General features: G+C 38.4%; 1 long non-coding RNA gene across 1 annotated transcript; it reads right to left on the bottom strand.

Moving 5' to 3' along the window:
* Positions 1 to 2,512: 2,512 nt before the first annotated feature.
* Positions 2,513 to 7,224, bottom strand: LOC121909117. Its single transcript, XR_006099369.1, has 2 exons — positions 6,888 to 7,224; positions 2,513 to 3,230 (listed from the first exon to the last, which is right to left on the bottom strand). It is a non-coding gene; the product is annotated as an uncharacterized LOC121909117 (long non-coding RNA).
* Positions 7,225 to 16,767: the final 9,543 nt, after the last annotated feature.

Here is a 16,767-nt window from a genome sequence, read left to right as displayed (position 1 = left end):
TACTGCAAAATCTTGTTCTAAATCGTGTCTACATTCATGATATAGGTGGCATTCTTGGTGGCCACTGTCCATATTTAGTGTAGCAAACAAGACTAAGGGATCTTTTCATGAGTAATGAGTTTGTCACCTGTACATTCAATTAATTCAAGACTGGATTTTTAATGCTCGTAGCACTCTGATGTTTTGTTGTAACTTTTGGTGTAACCCAGAGTGATCCTGCATTTATTGAAGTTGCTGTTTTACAACAAATAGTGAGACCACTGCATTGAAAAGAGTATCACCACAGAACAGGACAGAGAGTCCCAACCCAATCGCCAGAACAAAACGTTGGCATTGAATGTTTCTGCAAACCACAGAAACGTTGAACATATACATTTCAACACGTGTAATATGTTATCATATCAACATTTCTTCAAATGTAGCATATTAACATTTCTACCTGTTGAATAATGATGTTTTATGGTGTGACAACACTGTGGTTAAGATCTGGTTAGGTTTACGCACAAAGACCACTTGGTGGTGAAAGATCATGGTTTGGGTTAAAATAAAATAAATAAAATAAAAACGGCCAGTGTCTCACTAAAAACACCCAGTTTTGTCGAGTGAAACGGAGTGGGCACTGGTTTCGAGGTGGTCTCGAACTGTACACTCTGCTGATTTGAAGAAAACTTACTAACCATCCACCAACCCCTCCTCCTCCTAACATGGAAAGTCAGCTCATATAGATCACATGTGAACTACATCACTTTAGAAATGTTGAGATGATACGTATTTTGGAAATGTTGATATGATAGTTTGTTGAAATTTTGATATGATACATTTTGTAGAAATGTAGATGTGATATGTTTTGTTGACATTTTAATATGATACGTATTGTTGAAATGTTAATATGCTACGTATTATACATGTTAAAATGTAGATATTCAACGTTTCTGTCTTTTGAAGAAACATACAATGCCAACGTTTTATTCTGGCAACCAGGCTGGGAGTCTACCCAGCTCATAATGAAAGTGGGAGATTTTCCCTTTCAAATGGTTCGGTGGGGAGTTGACTTCTAGATTTTGCTAATAAGCAGTACAATGGAAGCCAAATGCAATCTATTCCAAAGATCTTTTATGGCAGAGTCTGCAGGAGCAATGACAGGCATCTCTTCTTGAGAGAAGACCGTGATGCGCTTGGAATGAAAAAAAATACACAAGATTTTTTTATAGTATCTTAACTGTGGGATGACAACCGCTTGTTCATTAATTGTGTTAACTAATCTCTGATTCCTAAGAATAAGAAAGAGACAGACTCACCTGGATTCCGAAGTTGGTATGAGCAAACCCTCGGCCTGCAGAACTGACCTTTGTAACCCTTTAAGTGGGGATTGATCAGTGATACCCAACAGACTCAGAAAGAGAAAGAAACCATTTCTGACCAACAATTTGAATTATGGCCTGAACTAAAAGCATGAACTGACCCTCAGGCCACTTGGCCCAGAGAAAAACAACTCCCACCTGAGATGGAAAACAGACTCTCTTATCTCACCAAACCCTTAAATTAACCCACATTCCTGAGGACTTTGTGAAGCCTCCCTGCAAATCTGAGCCAAACCTGAAATTCATGTAAATTAAATGTCTAATCATTATGCAACTTATATCATCTTATTTAAGAAGAATGGTATAACTTTCATAGTTGTGTGACTATCTACTAAAGAGATATAGGACTTTGATTTTATTAACTTTATGCTACAGGTAACAATACTGCCCTCTATTGACAAGAGTTAAATTCCCTTATTTCAAGAGTTAATGAATGTTTGGTAACCATGTTACCGGCCTGATCCCAGCTCTTTAATGCCAAACACCGCTGGTGATGCTGCATCAAACAACGCTGGACCTGCCAAGATGATGCCTCTACCATGACGAAACACTTCAACAGTAAGGCATAACATGGCTTTGTGATCAAGGGTTGATGTCGAATAACGTTAAAATTAAAAGAATTTACTTAGAGAAGTTGAATTAGCTTTCCCTTAGCATTCTCTGGTGCAACACGTTAAGCCTTGAGTCATACACTTCGAGCCACTCTTGCTGAATAATTTTCTTTATTATTTTTATTACCATTTATAGACCTTATTTATTGATTGATTTTACTTTCTTTTTATTTATTATTTTCTTTATATTATCTTATGCTTTATTATGTATCCTCAAGACGTTTAGCTATTAATAAATGTCTTCATTTATCCTAAAAGTGATTGGTTGTTTCTTTGAGCTGCAGTAAACAGAGTTCACTGTTTGGAACAAGAACTTACAAGTATGGGACTGATCCATTGATTAAATTGAACAAGGGTTAGTGCTCCCTCCTGGCACTAACAAATCCTAACTAAAAAGGAGGTAGTGGCCCCAATAACATGTTAATTGATTAAGTATTAATACTCCAACATAACAGACAAAGGGCGGTTCATGAGTTATCGGAGAAAACAGGTGCATTCTGTCCTGAGTCTTGCACAAAGAAACACAACAGGCACCCCCGCTTCCTTGAGCCTTCTTTTTAATTATACTGGTACATCTACTTGCAGTTACTTTTAAGCATCCTCTTTTGACACAAAGCATAAACATTCAAATGCGTATACAAAATATTCTTCCACATTCGCCCCTTTGAGACTTCTAAGTGTCAACTTTTGGCTTTAAACGCCAAAATACGCTTTAAACGATTCAGTAAAAGGGGACCTTCAGAACACGTTATTTAATGCATTACAATGGTTTTAAACATAAGAAATACAGACAGTAAGCAAAAGCAGAAGTCTTCCAATGTCCCAGGTCAGACTGGATAGTGTGATGACAGGTTACTAGCACTTTGACACGTACCAGAGCTCGCCACTCCCCATTCATTTTCCCTGACTATGTGTAATGTAATTATTTTTGGGGATGAGCCTATAGTTGGAGTGCACCCCAGAAGATGCTAATCGTTATAGATAGTTAGTTAGTTAGTTTATTGCCCCCAGGATTCATATCCCACATTGCATATAATAGAACATCACACAACAGACAGTACTCATTGGTGGACATCAGTTCCATGTGAGTCCAACAACAGTACATACATCATGAACATCACACAACAATGACAGACAGTATTCAATGGCATTCAAACAACAGCAGGGTTATCAGCGGGTTATCTTGTTAAGTGCTGTTATAGCTGCGGGTTCCAGGCTTTTGGCAAAGTGAGCCCTTCTGCACCTCAGGGACCTGTACCTGTACTCAGAGGGCATTACACTGAAGTGGCAGCTGAGTGGGTGGGTGATGTCCTGGACTATTGTGACTGCAATGCGTGGAATGGTCTTACAATTGAGCTCTGAGAGGTTGGGTGTGGGGAGACCTATTATCTTGGCAGCAGTATAGGTTATGCATGTTAATTTTGTACAGTTTGTGACAGAGAGCATGTTGAAGAAATAGGTGGAACACCACAGAATCACCACTCAGCAGTGGAGACTTTTTTTAACACCTACATCAGTGAGTAGGGTGTGTTACATGGACACATTGTATTTTATGATGGTATAATAAAATAAAATGGTATAAGAGAGAGATCAAGAAAACAATCAGGATCATTTAGCATTCATAAACTAGAATCCTTTATTTCATTCCCATATTGTTCTGCAACAAAGATTTGACAGTCTCTGGTTTGTTGTGTGTGTGTGTGTGTGTGTGTGTGTGTGTGTTTCCCTTACTATTCGGAATGCATACAGCAGAAGTCCTCCCAGGGCCATCAGGCCCAGGAAACACATCAGGAACTGCAAACAGCTTCTTTACCACGTAAACCTCAGTTATACTTGGTTGCAGATGCACACACGGACAGCTGTGGACACCACGGATGCATAGTTGTTCTTATTATACCATCTAGAGTCTGCTTACTTTCTAGGTGCTGTTGTAGCATGGTCACAAAAAATTGGAGTGTACACGGATATCCACACAGAGCCGCACGTACACTCTCTGATGATGAAATTTCCGTCACTTGGACCCTGGTGGACCCTGGTGTACCTGCAGATGCGGAAAGCATAATACTGGCCTTAAACCTCCACTATCTGCAGGATTTGGGTGCAGATAGATTGAGATTCTTGAATCTTGAATCTCAAAATATGTGGGCATACAGGTTGAGCGAGAGGTGTGGTCTATTCCTCTTATTATATATGTCCCCATGCTTGCCCAAGACAGTCAGACAGACAAAGGGAAGTGGAGGAGACGGAATAATACCAGCAACACAAGAGGTAAAATGATTCATTCATCTTAAAATAATCTATGGGTAATTAGATAGTAAGCATGATATTATTGGCAAAAATGATTTTAATGAGTTTTAGGCAGTATTGCTGGAATAGGTGGTGGGTTAGTTTGTGGTATGGGAAAGATAAAACATAATGCAGAATCATGCTCTATGAATACCAGTGTACAGTCAAAATAATTTGCATAATATATGCAGGCATTATTTAGCACTGAATCAAATAGTACTAGATTGATGAATATTATGACAATCGGATTAACGTGTGTGTGTGTTTGTGTGTGTGTGTGTGTGTGTGTGTGTGTGTGTGTGTGTGTGTGTGTGTGTGGAACAGCCAAACTCTTGTTTGCAAAGCCTACATCCATGGTGTCTTATCTCAATTATTTCTCTGTTCTCGGTTGTCACCTGTCTATATGCACAGCATGTTTGTTTGTGGCTTAAATTTAACATTAGTCAACAATTAGGTATTTATCCATCAACATTGTAGCACTTGTAACAGGGATCAAACATGAACAGTGTCTCTAGTCTCTAGAATATCAGAAAATAATTTTGGGGGGTAAATTGAGCCATTGACTCAACTTGCCCCAACATCACTGGCACGTTTTACCCCACAACCTCCATTTTGACAAAACTGTTTCATACAGTGGCTCAGATCCACAGTTATGCTAAGTTTATGACCTTGTTTTGTAGCTCACACTGGCTTAAATTAACATGTAATAATGTCCAAAACGTATCTTTTTTAATTAAGATACAAGACTGATAACTTTAGTAACATGATGAATTCACTTGGCATGACAAAAATCTTTTTTTTTGCTCTGTTTTGCTGCACTCTCCATGTGATTGAGTCCAAGATGGATTAAGTAATGTGAACTATACTTTCTTAATTTGTGGCCACATGATTACTTTTGTTTATGGTTACCTCGATAAAGGGAGTGGCTCATTTTACCCACTGGCTCTATTTACCCCGTTCTCCACTTTTGAGTTGGTTCAGTCCAACCCGTCGTGAGAGAGACAGACAGACATAGCGGAGCGTTTCCTCACAGCGCCAAACTGTCTGAAATTACAAACAGTCCAATGTTCAGCAGTGGAAAGTGACTTATTTAAACTTCTACAGGATACTCTGCTTTAGTTTCAGTTTTAATCTGACTTTGGATGGAATTATTTTTAAATATGATGACCCATCACTCCGTGTAATGATCTCTCCTCCGGCTGCTTTGTGCTGTGCTTTCAATATTATGATTATTCTCTCATTTTTTCATACAGGGTAAATAGTAATCTGCCAGTTTACTCTAAGAGGAAGTAAGGTTTAGTCCTCCAGTAAAATGGCCGTTTTAAGTCTTGAGGAGCAAAAATCACCTTCTGAGTTGTGCATTAAAATAGTCCTTGATTTAAGATAATGTGGGTTAAAATAATCTGCTTTTGAAGTTATGATTATTAATTCCTGTATAACATTACAACTACATCAACTAGTGGTGCTAATAGCTCCCACTAGAACCTGTGTGTGGGATTGGAATTAGATAGTTGTTGTGAGGCCATTTCATTCATCCAAATTGTTTTTACTTTTGTAGCAATTGTTAGACTTTGAAGATGGCCTTGTGAGGATTGAGAATAGCAACCCTCAGGTTTAACATTGTATAACCAGGTTTAATTATACAAATCATATTGTGATGTGTCGTAAGACTATTTCATTTGTATACATTTTTTGTCCTGCAACCTACTAACATTTTAGGCTACATAATGTTTTTATGAATATAATTTCAAATATGAACTAGCCTTCTTCTAGTAATAATTCCCTGTCCTCATCCACCCAATTATACACTGTTCTTGATCCATTTCTGGTTTTCATAGCACCCTCAATCTAACTAATCTAGACTAGTGCAGGTAGCTGTTTAGGTATGGCAGAAATGCAGGCAATTTGTTTTAAATTAAACAGAACGTGTATTTTCTAAAACAGTTTGAGATGTAAACTTAAATTGAACCCACAAAAGATCTGTCTTATTTAACCATTCTCTTTTTTAGAATGGGCAACACTGCAATCACCATTCACCACCCAACTAGTCTGGAAAGTGGAATCCCTTACCTTGAAGCCGAGAGATGGTGCAGCAGTGGGCTGTGGCGGCCGGATTACATTCAAGAGGAATGTGTTGGAGAGCGAATGGACCTACAAGGTCACTAGACAGTTCTCCTCAAACTTTGAAATTGGTGATGAACTAACCGTCAAAGCTTCCGACCAGCCTGAGGCAACCCGTAAAATTGCTGCAAAGTGTGGTATCTCAGTGTCTGAAGTAAGAGAGACTCTAACTCTTATCAAGAGCATTATATCTGATGAAAATACCTACTCCGAGCTGTACTGCTATGTTGACTACAATGGAAAGGATTGTGGAAGGTACCACTGGACCAAGAATGATCTAAACCTCCAGGCTTGCCACAGATGGGCTGAATCCTCAGAGATGATTATTGACATCACTTTCTAAAACAAGTTGCAAGTCTCCATTTTCTCTTCACCAGTTTTACTCCACCTCCCTCCTTCTTGTTTGGACTCATACCTACTATTCAGTATTGCTTGTGGTAATAAATTGGTCTAATTAGCTGAATTTCTTTCTTCATAAATATCATTGAAATCATTGTAGAGGTTTCACCTGGGAACCACTTTTACTTCCTGGGGGAAAGGTACAGAGCCTTGGTTGCCCCTGCACTCTGCACCAGACGAAAAGCTCTGATCAAGGGCTGATGAAATGGAAATTTATACCTTTATGTTATTGTCTTAAGATGATGTTATACTGCCTTATAGTCAAATGCACATTGTAAGACCATTTCTTCTCTGCTTCCTGTGTAAAAACGTACCTGAAAGGTACCATCAAATTCTTCATTCTCAGCAGAGACAGAAAGGAACTGCCTAGAGATACAGTGAATTCATTAAAAATTAACTGTTAGAGTGACGAATATGGGATGATTGTGATGCATGCAGCTGTATGTCCAAATACCGACACTGAAGTTCATACAGTATCTCTTCCAGCCTAACAAACTGGGGGATCTGCATTTGCACTCTGGATATTGCAATAAATCTCTGAAAGACAACTTGCTCTCTGTGAATTCATCTTAAATATCAACTACAGCTTTCAATGGGTCGCAACGAGTGAGCTGCTCTCCCAAGTACGAAACCCTGACCCAGAATCTGGTGGGCTACAAGTGATTTTGCACCGAAAGACACACACACACACACACACACACACACACACACACACACACACACACACACACACACACACCTACCTCACTGGTGGACTGAGCAGAATCAGGAATACTGTGCATTACAGCTCTTGTTGCTGTGTGGGTTACTGGTCTCATGGTAAATGAAGAATAAAAAGCTTACAAGATCAAATGGAAATAAATGAGAAATATCCACCAGTTGTATTTCCAAAGTTGTTATAAACCATAAGAGGATATTATGAATGTAATGTGATAGGGAAAATCTTGTACTTGTTGAATAATTGTTGAAGAGATTCCACAGGCTCCAGTTGATGCTTACTTGAAGATATGAAGTTTATTGAGAAAAAATATCTGACATCAGAGAAGCCTTTGGCACAGTGTACACATGGATACAGTCATACCAAAAAACTTAGCACAAACAGGAAAACAATCACTTCTTATAGAGTTGCTCAGGTCACACCACCAGGGAGGGGAGAAACAAGAACACTTGTCAGAATGAACTGTAATTGGAAAATATGCAGGCAGCTATTGTTACCCATCCAAGGTTACCACCTTATCTCCCAGCCTGGCGCCGTGAACCTAAAACATCTCTTGTATGAGACCTTGGAGGCCAGAGTCAGGCCCTGTAGATGAAATCATCACATCAAGGCTTGATTAGCACATTCTCATGAAAAGACATGGCTCATAAGTTGAACATTTCCATAAATCGAACATTGAACATCTCTCCTTCACAGATGAGCATTTTTTCTCTCATAGTTCCCCCCTTTGTTGAGTTTATACCTAAACACTATCAAGAGATATCCTTCCTGCATGTGACCTATGAGGTCTGCCCTATATGGCCAAAGAGAGGCCTCACTGCAAGTAATTCTCAAGCATGATCAGAGATTCCTTAAAACACAGAACAGTGCAAAAGGATCTCAGGAAGAAATCACAGGTCACATATTCACACATCAGGCCAAACATCCCCACATTGATTGATGAGAGGTAGGTAAAAGACCTGATGGGACTGACTACCCTCGACAGACAGAACAAAAGGAAAAACCTCCCGAGGCAAATGAGGAAATCTATTTTGTCGTGCCTTTACCACAAAACAGCAAATTTAAAGAGGGTGGTACACTGATTGAACTTAATCATCTCAGACAGTAAAGTAAACCATTAAACATTATACTAACTACATATGAGTGAAAGAAAATAAAATCATCTTAAATGGTCCGTGCATGAAGTAGGTATAATTCATTTGCAGTTGTTCACGTTGTATAATGAAAAGAAACATTTTGCGGGGTATTTCCAGATTTCATTGTCTTAAGAAGTGCAATGCGATTCAGCACGCTAACGTGTCCGCTTGTTCCATTATCCAACTTGTACAAAGAAAATGGAAACAGGAAATCGGGAGCCGGAAACATAGACGGCTTGCCTTCAAAGTAAAAGTTGCGCGTTTTGAATATTTTTGTACAGTCTATGGGTGCATCCCAAATCTCTTAAATTGCATCCACGTTTCCCTCACTTGCGTCTTTTCCTTGCGTCTTAGTCCCTCCCACCGTGGATGCAAGGAGAGACGCAAGGAAACCAAGCGAGGAGAGAGGAAACAGCTGTAGAAACTTATGGAGTTTGTGTCTGCACACATGTGCACTGTGCTAATACTAATAAAGGTGCACAGTTATCACCACTAGAGCAGCAGTTTCCTTTCTGCAGCCTGTTACCTGTTTAACAAACACCTAAATAAAAACCTGCATTCTGCATTTATATTATGTCCTGCTCAGAGGCACAGGAACCATTTCTACTCACGGAATGCGTTTATACTATTCATTGATTATTTGTATCTGTATTTTTTGATAATCCTGATAGTGAATTCATTATTCAGTTACCCAGAATATGATCATTTCTTCTGAACACTGGAAAATATGTATTTGGCTAAGTGTTTCAGGGAAAATGGAAATGATGTAACTCATATCAAACCCGACGCTCAGGAATTTTCAGCCTCACATGTGACTGAATGGAAATGACGATAAATGATGTAAAATATAAATGTGTTTAACTGTTATTATGGATAAAATTAAAGTCAGGAAGAGTCTGTCTGTCAGCAAGAAACAGTTTAATGGAGGAAATAATAGATCATGAAAAGAAAAATCTTTCTAATAAATGAAGAAAGTTGTTTATGGTTCTTTTGTTGATCAGGTCGACAATTAATAGATTTTAACTACTTAACTATGAATCAGAAAACAAGTAAAGCATAAAACTTGGGAGTGATACATTTAAATTGAATCTATAATCTGTCTCCACTTCGGTATGAAACTGCAATGATGTATCAGATCAGTCTGATCAGCTGCAGCGTCCAATCAATAACTGATATCCAATAAGGGAGCGTGTCGGCTGGTAAAAGTCTTCCTTGAAGGCTGCTCTCATGTTTCCTCGCTCCTCAAAGATCCCTCCTCGTTCCTCCGAGCAAAATAAGAGACTTGGGACGCTCTTCAAAATGGCGCATCAGGAACAACTTCCGGTTCAGGCGTGGCGCGAGGAGCGAGGAGCCATAAAATAAGAGACTTGAGACGTACCCTATGTTTTGAAGCGTGTGGCAGCAGCTCAATTTAAGGAGATCTACACAAAATTAATTAATTAATAGCCTAAATAACGAACATAATGTATAACTTCTTTTACACACTTTGGTGTTAAAACTATGTTAAAAAACCATAGGACGGAACCGACCCGGGGATTTTCAAAGTATACGCAGCGTGTGTTACAGAGATGCACTGAGCTGCTGCAGACATTGGGTACGTCTCAAGTCTCTTATTTTATGGCTCCTCGCTCCTCGCCTGAACCGGAAGTTGTTCCTGATGCGCCATTTTGACGATTGTCCCAAGACTTATTTTGCTCGGAGGAGCGAAGGGCGAGGAAACATGAGAGCAGACTTCACAGAAGTCTTTTACCGGCCGACACGCCTCCTTATTGGATATCAGTTATTGATTGGACGCTGCAGCTGATCAGACTGATCTGATACATCACTGCGGTTTCATACCGAAGTGGAGACAGATTACAGATTAAATTTAAGTGTATCATTCCCAAGTTTTATGTTTATTTAATATATTCATCATATAGTTAAAATCTATTAATTGTCGGTCTGATCAACAAAAGAACCATAAACAACTTTCTTCATTTATTAGAAAGATTTTTTTTCATGATGTTATTTCCTTTATTAAACTGCTTCTTGCTGACAGACAGACTCTTCCTGACTTTAATTTTATCCATAATAACAGTTAAACACATTTATATTTTACATCATTTATCGTCATTTCCATTCAGTCACATGTGAGGCTGAAAATTCCTGAGTGTCGGGTTTGATATGAGTTACATCATTTCCATTTGCCCTGAAACATTTAGCCAAATATATATTTTCCAGTGTTCAGAAGACACCCTGATCATATTTTTCTTTTTTTCTTTTTCCACGTTTTTTTCAGATTTTTCTTTTCGTGATCTGTTATGTCCTCCATTGAACCGTTTCTTGCTGTCAGACAGACTCTTCCTGACTTTAATTTTATCCATAATAACAGTTAAACACATTTATATTTGACATCATTTATCGTTATTTGCATTCAGTCACATGTGAGGCTGAAAATTCGCGAGCGTCGGGTTTGACATGAGTTAGATCATTTCCATTTTACCTGAAATTTAGCCCAATATATATTTTCCAGAGTTCAGAAGACACTCTGATCACATTCTGGGTTATTGAACAATGAATTCACTATCAGGATTATCAAAAAATACAGATGCAAATAATCAATAAATAGTATAAACGCATTCTGCGAGTAGAAATGGTTCCTGTGCCTCTGAGCAGAACACAGCATAAATTCAGAATGCAGATTTTTATTTAGGTATTTATTAAACAGGTAATAGGCTGCGGAGGGAAACCAGCTGCTCTAGCGGTGATAACTGTGAACCTTTATTAGTATTAGCACAGTGCACATGTATGCCGACACAAACTCCATCAGGAGTCTCTACAGCTCTTAAAGTCGACTGACAGCTGATCCAGCTGTGATCAGCTCAGATTCTTTGCGTCTCTCCTTGCATCCACGGTGGGAGGGACTAAGACGCAAGGAAAAGACGCAATTGGGGGCAACGTGGATGGAATTAAAGAGACTTAGGATGCACCCTTAGACATAAAATAAGAGATTTGAGACGTGCCCTGCGTATTTGTTGGTCAGCTGATCTGACGGGACAGTGAACAGTCGGGCTGTTATTGTAGCAGCTACAGTCCCCGCAATCAGGTAATTATATTATTATATATTATATATAAGCAGCCTATATCAATGATCATTGTATTATTTTCAGCAACTGACAAAAACAAGTAATAAAAAACTGACAGAGCAGAACTTTTCCTCGAAGTGCCAAAGTGTCTGAATTAACAAACAGTCCAACGTTAAGTTGTGGAAAGTACTTTATTTAGACTTATACAAAATACTCTGTTTTAGTTTCAGTTTTAGTCTGACTTTTGATGGAATTATTTTGAAATATGATGACCCATCACTCCGTGTAATGATCTGTCATCTGTTTGCTCTGTGCTGTGCTTTCATTAATGTGGTTATTCTCTCTTTTTCTCATACAAGTTGACTCTAAGGGGAAGTAAGGTCTAGTCCCCAACTAAAATGGCCATTTTAAGTCTTGAGGAGCAAAAATTACCCTCTGAGTTGTGCATTAGAATAGTCCTTGATTTAAGATAATGTAGGTTAAAATAATCTGCTTTTGAAGTTATGATTATTCATTCCTGTATAACATTGCAACTACATTAGCTAGTGGTGCTAATAGCTACCGTGAGAATCTGTGTGTAGGATTAGAATTAGATAGTTGCTGTGAGGCCATTCCATTAATCTAAATTGTTTTTACTTTGTAGCAATTGTTAGACTTTGAAAATGGGCTTGTGAGGATTGAGAATAACAACCCTCAGGTTTAACAACCAGGTTTAATTATACAAATCATATTGTGATGTGTTGTAAGACTATTTTATTTGTATACATTTTTTGTCCTTGTTTAACCTTAAAGATGTCCTAGTAGCCTGCAACCTACTAATATTTTAGGCTACATAACGTGAATGATGAATAATGTTATGAATATAATTTCAAATATGAACTAGCCTTCTTCTAGTAATAATTCCCTGTCCTCATCCACCCAATTATACACTGTTCTTGATCCATTTCTGGTTTTCATAGCACCCTCAATCTAATTTATCTAGACTAGTGCAGGTGGCTGTTTCTTAGGTATGGCAGAAATGCAGGAAATTTGTTTTAAATTAAACAGAACGTGTATTTTCTAAAACAGTTTGAGATGTAAACTTAAATTGAACCCACAAAAGATCTGTCATATTTAACTATTCTCTTTTTTAGAATGGGTAATGCTGCAATCACCATTCATCACCCAACCAGTCTGGACACTGGAGTCCCTTACCTTGAAGCCGGCAAAGTACTGGAAAAAATACCCAGCATGATCCGATTGGAGAAGAGAGATGGTGTAGCAGTGGGCTGTGGCGGCCGGGTTACATTCAAGAAGAATGTGTTGGAGAGCGAATGGACCTACAGGGTCACTAGACAATTCTCCTTAAACTTTGAAATTGATGATGAACTAACCGTCAAAGCTTCCGACCAGCCTGAGGCAACCCGTAAAATTGCTGCAAAGTGTGGCATCTCAGTGTCTGAAGTAAGAGAGACTCTAACTCTTATCAAGAGCATTATATCTGATGAAAATACCTATTCCGAGCTGTACTGCTATGTTGACTACAATGGAAAGGATTGTGGAAGGTACCACTGGACCAAGAATGATCTAAACCTCCAGGCTTGCCACAGATGGGCTGAATCCTCAGAGATGATTATTGACATCACTTTCTAAAACAAGTTGCAAGTCTCCATTTTCTCTTCACCAGTTTTACTCCACCTCCCTCCTTCTTGTTTGGACTCATACCTACTATTCAGTATTGCTTGTGGTAATAAATTGGTCTAATTAGCTGAATTTCTTTCTTCATAAATATCATTGAAATCATTGTAGAGGTTTCACCTGGGAACCACTTTTACTTCCTGGGGGAAAGGTACAGAGCCTTGGTTGACCCTGCACTCTGCAGCAGACGAAAAGCTCTGATCAAGGGCTGATGAAATTGAAATTTATACCTTTATGTTATTGTCTTAAGATGATGTTATACTGCCTTATAGTCAAATGCACATTGTAAGACCATTTCTTCTCTGCTTCCTGTGTAAAAATGTACCTGAAAGGTACCATCGACTTCTTAATTCTCCATTCTCAGCAGAGACAGAAAGGAACTGCCTAGAGATACAGTGAATTCATTAAAAATTAACTGTTAGAGTGACAAATATGGGATGATTGTGATGCATGCAACTGTATATTGCAATAAATCTCTGAAAGACAACTTACTTTCTGTGAATTCATCTTAAATATCAACTAGAAAATGCAATTTCTGTAGAAATTGCACGTGATAGCTGAAAGCGGATTCAGATTGCCTAACTGGAAGCTGAACACTATTGAAAAATCTACCAAGATTAAAATCAGCTATGGGTGGAATTGAATTTACACCCTCATGTTTGTATGACAGACATGCTATGCACTGACCTAACATGTCACACAGCAATGCTAGGCCAGATTCTGGTGTTTACTCTGTCAATTGCATGAAATTGACAAAAAAGTAGTTTAGCTAAGCTCATTAAGCAGATTGACATCACCTGGAATCTTTCATCCTTAAACTCTACGGAGTTCTGCCCTAAGCGGGACTTGAACTTGCAGCCTTTGGATCGAAAAGGAGTTGAGAAATATGAACTTTAACCATTAGACTACTGACACATGCTGTTTTACATGGGAATAGTTGTATTTAACAAGTACATCAATCCACATTTTAGGTAATGTTAAAGTAAGCTAAAGACGAATTGAATTATGGTACATGATAGAGATGGAAAGCAACTTTGTACATGAGAGCAACATTATTAGGGCCACTGCAGTGAGCAGGTATCAAACACACAACCTTGTCATCTACAGTGAAGCTGATCACAGAGCAGCTTTCTAAACCACTGAGACAACAGACATTCACAAAAACGAGATGAAAAAATCTCCATTTTGATGATGAAAATGTATTTGTCTCAAACTAGAGCTTGAAGCCCAGAGATTTGTACATCATTAGTGAAAGCAAGATTAGTTTAACATGAGAATGAATAATATGTGTAAAAAGTGTTTGAAGGAAGAGAGAATCTATAAGTTTAAGAAACTGGAGTGAGAGGAGACACACATCCTGCAGACTGTATTGCAGTCAATGAGAACATGACAGCGACTCTCTAGCAATTAAGGTTTAGATCTCAAAAACTATAAGTCCTATGTGAAATGTATTTACATTTTGAGAGAGAGGAGGCTTGTGGCAACATACTGACGCAAGATATGTGCTTGAGGAGTTAAAATTGTGGGAGTGACAGCAGTTTAGAAAAACATTTCTGGCCTAAAAATATCTGTGCCCTCCATTGTGCCTGATCACATGACACACTGGTAAGACCTGAAAAAGTCTGCAAAACCCCTGACTTTGGGCTTAAATTGCTGAAAAACTACAAAAGATATCACTAAACAATCTGATAACTTTGAAAGTTCAAAGTTTTGTGAACATTTTACAGTTTGAATGGCGTCTGTACGATAAGGGACTTCCGAGCAGTTGAGTGTCAAAGTGTCCAAGGTTCCAACTCAGTTGGACGGTTTGTCCCATAGACTGCCATTATAAATTTTAATGTTTTAAAAAATTATCTAAAATCGCTGAAACATGTTACATTTCTGAAAAATACAAGCACACATCTGCTGAATGAGTTGCACAGATTGACAGTTGAATGGTTTAATAGCACAAAGTATGCAGCAGTTGAAACGCGGCAAAAAACCTACGGAAGACGGAATAAGAATAAAGAGTGAGAAGAACAATGAGAAGAACAACTACAGCTTTCAATGGGTGGCAACGAGTGAGCTGCTCTCCCGCGTGCGAAACCCTTAATTAGAATCAGGTTGTCTACAAGTGATTTAGCACCAAAAGACGCACAAACACACACACATATTCATAATTATTCATAAATTATATTCATAACATTATTCATCATTCACATTATGTAGCCTAAAATGCTAGTAGGTTGCAGGCTACTGGGCCATCTTCAAGGTTAAACAAGGACAAAAAATGTATACAAATGAAATAGTCTTACGACACATCACAATATGATTTGTATAATTAAACCTGGTTATACAATGTTAAACCTGAGGGCTGCTATTCTCAATCCTCACAAGGCCATTTTCAAAGTCTAACAATTGCTACAAAATAAAAACAATTTGGATGAATGAAATGGCCTCACAACAACTATCTAATTCCAATCCCACACACAGGTTCTAGTGGGAGCTATTAGCACCACTAGTTGATGTAGTTGTAATGTTATACAGGAATGAATAATCATATCTTCAAAAGCAGATTATTTTAACCCACATTATCTTAAATCAAGGACTATTCTAATGCACAACTCAGAAGGTGATTTTTGCTCCTCAAGACTTAAAATGGCCATTGTAGTTGAGGACTAGACCTTACTTCCCCTTAGAGTCAACTTGTATGAGAAAATGAAAGAATAATCACATTAATGAAAGCACAGCACAGAGCAGCCAGATGAGAGATCATTACACGGAGTGATGGGTCATCATATTTAAAAATAACTCCATCCAAAGTCAGACTAAAACTGAAACTAAAGCAGAGTATTTTGCAGAAGTCTAAATAAGGTACTTTCCACCACTTAACACTGGACTGTTTGTTAATTCAAACACTTTGGCACTTCGAGGAAAAGTTCTGCTCTGTCTGTTTGGAAAGGATTGTGGAAGGTATCACTGGACCAAGATCTAAACCTCCAGGCTTGCCACAGATGGGCTGAATCTTCAGAGATGATTACTGACATCACTTTTTAAAATAAGTTGCAAGTCTCCATTTTCTCTTCACCAGTTTTACTCCACCTCCCTCCTTCTTATTTGGACTCATACCTACTATTCAGTATTGCTTGTGGTAATAAATTGGTCTAATTAGCTAAATTTCTTTCTTCATAAATATCATTGAAATCATTGTAGAGGTTTCACCTGGGAACCACTTTTACTCCCTGGGGGAAAGGTACAGAGCCTTGGTTGACCCTGCACTCTGCACCTGACAAAAAGCTCTGATCAGATGATGTTATACTGCCTTATAGTCAAATGCACATTGTAAGACCATTTCCTCTCTGCTTCCTGTGTAAAAATGTTCCCGAAAGGTACCATCAAATTCCTAATTCTTCA

The sequence above is a fragment of the Thunnus maccoyii genome, chromosome 12 (genome assembly GCF_910596095.1).
Source record: "Thunnus maccoyii chromosome 12, fThuMac1.1, whole genome shotgun sequence".
In the NCBI taxonomy this organism is placed as follows: Eukaryota; Metazoa; Chordata; class Actinopteri; order Scombriformes; family Scombridae; genus Thunnus; species Thunnus maccoyii.
The sequence above is the reverse complement of the archived record's forward strand: the minus strand, read 5'-3'. Positions and strand labels throughout refer to the sequence as shown.